At 56.7% G+C, this 5,000-nt stretch overlaps 1 protein-coding gene across 2 annotated transcripts in view; it reads left to right on the top strand.

Moving 5' to 3' along the window:
- The window catches only part of cep89 (centrosomal protein 89), a 266,004-nt gene that overhangs the window by 56,370 nt on the left and 204,634 nt on the right, over positions 1-5,000 (top strand). The gene's annotated exons all lie outside the window — the stretch shown is intronic.

The raw sequence follows: 5,000 nt of genomic DNA, 5'->3' as shown, positions 1-5,000 counted from the left end.
TGGATACGAGCTTGTGATTTGAAACAATTCACAGCAATTAAAAAAAAAAAGAAGCTAATGATTCTCGATTCCTCTGTGGCTAAGTCATTCTTTCTAGTGAAGTATTTTCAAATGATTTTTATTTATTTCTGTATAGACCCACCGCTATGCCATTTCTCTCCTGGTCTATTGGTATTCATATCAACTTTTCTTTCGTTGTCCAGAAGCCAAAGGCACAGTCCTAGTCATATTAGCAACCCCATCCTAGTTGTTGCATCTTTAGAGTCCCCCCATCTTCCTACATTTCCATCTCTGTCACATATGGAACCGCTCACATCAGGTGTGCAGTTTAAAGGTTGTTTTTTAAATTTTTCCTGCGAATTGCATTTCGGTAAATGTCTGAAAAATGACATTTTATTGGCTGCTTCACTAGAGGAGTTGAATGTGGTGTTGAGATGCTTTACCATGATCTAAAGGTGATTTCTGTCATTCTGAGCACCGTGGGTGGACAACCTAATGGATTATGCACCCAAATGCATATGGGTCCGTCAAATTTCTCAAATGGCCGGTAAATTATAATATTTCCGGTCACGTTGTCGCGCGCCACATTTTCCTAACGGAAACCCTGACACACACAGCTCAGCCCAGCCCAGCCCAGCCCAGCCCAGCCCAGCCCAGCCCAGCCCAGCCCAGCCCAGCCCAGCCCAGCCCAGCCCAGCCCAGCCCAGCCCAGCCCAGCCCAGCTCAGCTCAGCCCAGCCCAGCCCAGGCTGTTTAGGAGTCCTCCAGGAGCTGTTTCTCCCCTGTGATTGCTAGTTTCTCTGAACCGTCGTCTTGAGGGCTTTGATTAAAGGACACAAACACACACAATCCTTTAGACATTCTACAACTGGAATGTCTATCTCAATATGTTGTTGGATTTCCTCCCTCTCTCTTTCCCTCTTTAATCTTGCTCTCTCTTTAACAAACAACAACATTTTAGTCATTTAGCACAGTTTCCCAACTCCAGTCCTCCAGTATCCCCAACAGCCCAACTCCAGTCCTCCAGTATCCCCAACAGCCCAACTCCAGTCCTCCAGTATCCCCAACAGCCCAACTCCAGTCCTCCAGTATCCCCAACAGCCCAACTCCAGTCCTCCAGTATCCCCAACAGCCCAACTCCAGTCCTCCAGTACCCCCAACAGCCCAACTCCAGTCCTCCAGTATCCCCAACAGCCCAACTCCAGTCCTCCAGTATCCCCAACAGCCCAACTCCAGTCCTCCAGTACCCCCAACAGCCCAACTCCAGTCCTCCAGTATCCCCAACAGCCCAACTCCAGTCCTCCAGTACCCCCCAACAGCCCAACTCCAGTCCTCCAGTACCCCTCCAACAGCCCAACTCCAGTCCTCCAGTATCCCCAACAGCCCAACTCCAGTCCTCCAGTATCCCCAACAGCCCAACTCCAGTCCTCCAGTACCCCCAACAGCCCAACTCCAGTCCTCCGGTACCCCCCAACAGCCCTACTCCAGTCCTCCAGTACCCCCAACAGCCCAACTCCAGTCCTCCAGTATCCCCCAACAGCCCAACTCCAGTCCTCCAGTACCCCCAACAGCCCAACTCCAGTCCTCCAGTATCCCCAACAGCCCAACTCCAGTCCTCCAGTATCCCCCAACAGCCCAACTCCAGTCCTCCAGTATCCCCAACAGCCCAACTCCAGTCCTCCAGTATCCCCCAACAGTCCAACTCCAGTCCTCCAGTACCCCCCAACAGCCCAAATCCAGTCCTCCAGTACCCCCCAACAGCCCAACTCCAGTCCTCCAGTACCCCCCAACAGCCCAACTCCAGTCCTCCAGTACCCCCAACAGCCCAACTCCAGTCCTCCAGTATCCCCAACAGCCCAACTCCAGTCCTCCAGTAACCCCAACAGCCCAACTCCAGTCCTCCAGTACCCCCCCAACAGCCCAACTCCAGTACCCCCCAACAGCCCAACTCCAGTCCTCCAGTACCCCCCAACAGCCCAACTCCAGTACCCCCCAACAGCCCAACTCCAGTACCCCCCAACAGCCCAACTCCAGTACCCCCCAACAGCCCAACTCCAGTCCTCCAGTACCCCCCAACAGCCCAACTCCAGTCCTCCAGTACCCCCAACAGCCCAACTCCAGTACCCCCAACAGCCCAACTCCAGTCCTCCAGTATCCCCAACAGCCCAACTCCAGTCCTCCTGTACCCCCCAACAGCCCAACTCCAGTCCTCCAGTATGCCCCAACAGCCCAACTCCAGTCCTCCAGTATCCCCAACAGCCCAACTCCAGTCCTCCAGTATCCCCAACAGCCCAACTCCAGTCCTCCAGTATCCCAACAGCCCAACTCCAGTCCTCCAGTATCCCCCAACAGCCCAACTCCAGTCCTCCAGTAACCCCAACAGCCCAACTCCAGTCCTCCAGTACCCCCAACAGCCCAACTCCAGTCCTCCAGTACCCCCCAACAGCCCAACTCCAGTCCTCCAGTATCCCCAACAGCCCAACTCCAGTCCTCCAGTACCCCCAACAGCCCAACTCCAGTACCCCCCAACAGCCCAACTCCAGTCCTCCAGTACCCCCAACAGCCCAACTCCAGTCCTCCAGTACCCCCAACAGCCCAACTCCAGTCCTCCAGTATCCCCAACAGCCCAACTCCAGTCCTCCAGTACCCCCAACAGCCCAACTCCAGTACCCCCCAACAGCCCAACTCCAGTCCTCCAGTACCCCCCAACAGCCCAACTCCAGTCCTCCAGTACCCCCAACAGCCCAACTCCAGTCCTCCAGTACCCCCAACAGCCCAACTCCAGTCCTCCAGTACCCCCCAACAGCCCAACTCCAGTCCTCCAGTATCCCCAACAGCCCAACTCCAGTCCTCCAGTATCCCCAACAGCCCAACTCCAGTCCTCCAGTCCCCCAACAGCCCAACTCCAGTCCTCCAGTACCCCCCAACAGCCCAACTCCTCCAGTATCCCCAACAGCCCAACTCCAGTCCTCCAGTACCCCCCAACAGCCCTCCTCCAGTCCTCCAGTAACCCCAACAGCCCAACTCCAGTCCTCCAGTATCCCCAACAGCCCAACTCCAGTCCTCCAGTACCCCCAACAGCCCAACTCCAGTACCCCCAACAGCCCAACTCCAGTCCTCCAGTACCCCCAACAGCCCAACTCCAGTCCTCCAGTAACCCCCAACAGCCCAACTCCAGTCCTCCAGTACCCCCAACAGCCCAACTCCAGTCCTCCAGTATCCCAACAGCCCAACTCCAGTCCTCCAGTCCTCCAACAGCCCAACTCCAGTCCTCCAGTATCCCCAACAGCCCAACTCCAGTCCTCCAGTCCTCCAACAGCCCAACTCCAGTCCTCCAGTATCCCAACAGCCCAACTCCAGTCCTCCAGTCCTCAACAGCCCAACTCCAGTCCTCCAGTATCCCCAACAGCCCAACTCCAGTCCTCCAGTCCTCCAACAGCCCAACTCCAGTCCTCCAGTATCCCAACAGCCCAACTCCAGTCCTCCAGTCCTCCAACAGCCCAACTCCAGTCCTCCAGTATCCCCAACAGTCCAACTCCAGTCCTCCAGCCCCCCCAACAGCCCAACTCCAGTCCTCCAGTACCCCCAACAGCCCAACTCCAGTCCTCCAGTCCTCCAACAGCCCAACTCCAGTCCTCCAGTATCCCCAACAGTCCAACTCCAGTCCTCCAGCCCCCCCAACAGCCCAACTCCAGTCCTCCAGTATCCCCCAACAGCCCAACTCCAGTCCTCCAGTATCCCCAACAGCCCAACTCCAGTCCTCCAGTACCCCAACAGCCCAACTCCAGTCCTCCAGTATCCCCAACAGCCCAACTCCAGTCCTCCAGTACCCCCCAACAGCCCAACTCCAGTCCTCCAGTATCCCCCCAACAGCCCAACTCCAGTCCTCCAGTATCCCCCAACAGCCCAACTCCAGTCCTCCAGTATCCCCCAACAGCCCAACTCCAGTCCTCCAGTCCCCAACAGCCCAACTCCAGTCCTCCAGTACCCCCCAACAGCCCAACTCCAGTCCTACATTTCCCCAAAACATTTTTGTTGTAGCCCTGAACAAACTCACCTGATCCAACTCATTGAGGGCTTGATGATTAGTTGACAAGTACAATCAGGTGTGCTTGTCCATGCCACAACAAAAATATGTACTGTTGGGGTTACTGGAGGACTGGAGTTGGGCTGTTGGGATACTGGAGGACTGGAGTTGGGCTGTTGGGGATACTGGAGGACTGGAGTTGGGCTGTTGGGGATACTGGAGGACTGGAGTTGGGCTGTTGGGGGGACTGGAGGACTGGAGTTGGGCTGTTGGGGATACTGGAGGACTGGAGTTGGGCTGTTGGGGATACTGGAGGACTGGAGTTGGGCTGTTGGGGGGACTGGAGGACTGGAGTTGGGCTGTTGGGGGATACTGGAGGACTGGAGTTGGGCTGTTGGGGGATACTGGAGGACTGGAGTTGGGCTGTTGGGGGATACTGGAGGACTGGAGTTGGGCTGTTGGGGATACTGGAGGACTGGAGTTGGGCTGTTAGGGTACTGGAGGACTGGAGTTGGGCTGTTGGGGACACTGGAGGACTGGAGTTGGGCTGTTGGGGGGTACTGGAGGACTGGAGTTGGGCTGTTGGGGGATACTGGAGGACTGGAGTTGGGCTGTTGGGGACACTGGAGGACTGGAGTTGGGCTGTTGGGGGGTACTGGAGGACTGGAGTTGGGCTGTTGGGGGTACTGGAGGACTGGAGTTGGGCTGTTGGGGGTACTGGAGGACTGGAGTTGGGCTGTTGGGGTACTGGAGGACTGGAGTTGGGCTGTTGGGGGTACTGGAGGACTGGAGTTGGGCTGTTGGGGGTACTGGGAGGACTGGAGTTGGGCTGTTGGGGGGATACTGGAGGACTGGAGTTGGGCTGTTGGGGACACTGGAGGACTGGAGTTGGGCTGTTGGGGGTACTGGAGGACTGGAGTTGGGCTGTTGGGGGTACTGGAGGACTGGAGTTGGGCTGTTAGTACTGAGGACTG

The sequence above is a fragment of the Coregonus clupeaformis genome, unplaced genomic scaffold (genome assembly GCF_020615455.1).
Source record: "Coregonus clupeaformis isolate EN_2021a unplaced genomic scaffold, ASM2061545v1 scaf0599, whole genome shotgun sequence".
Lineage (NCBI taxonomy): Eukaryota > Metazoa > Chordata > Actinopteri > Salmoniformes > Salmonidae > Coregonus > Coregonus clupeaformis.
Note: the sequence above shows the minus strand (reverse complement) of the source record. Positions and strands in the feature narration are given on the sequence as shown.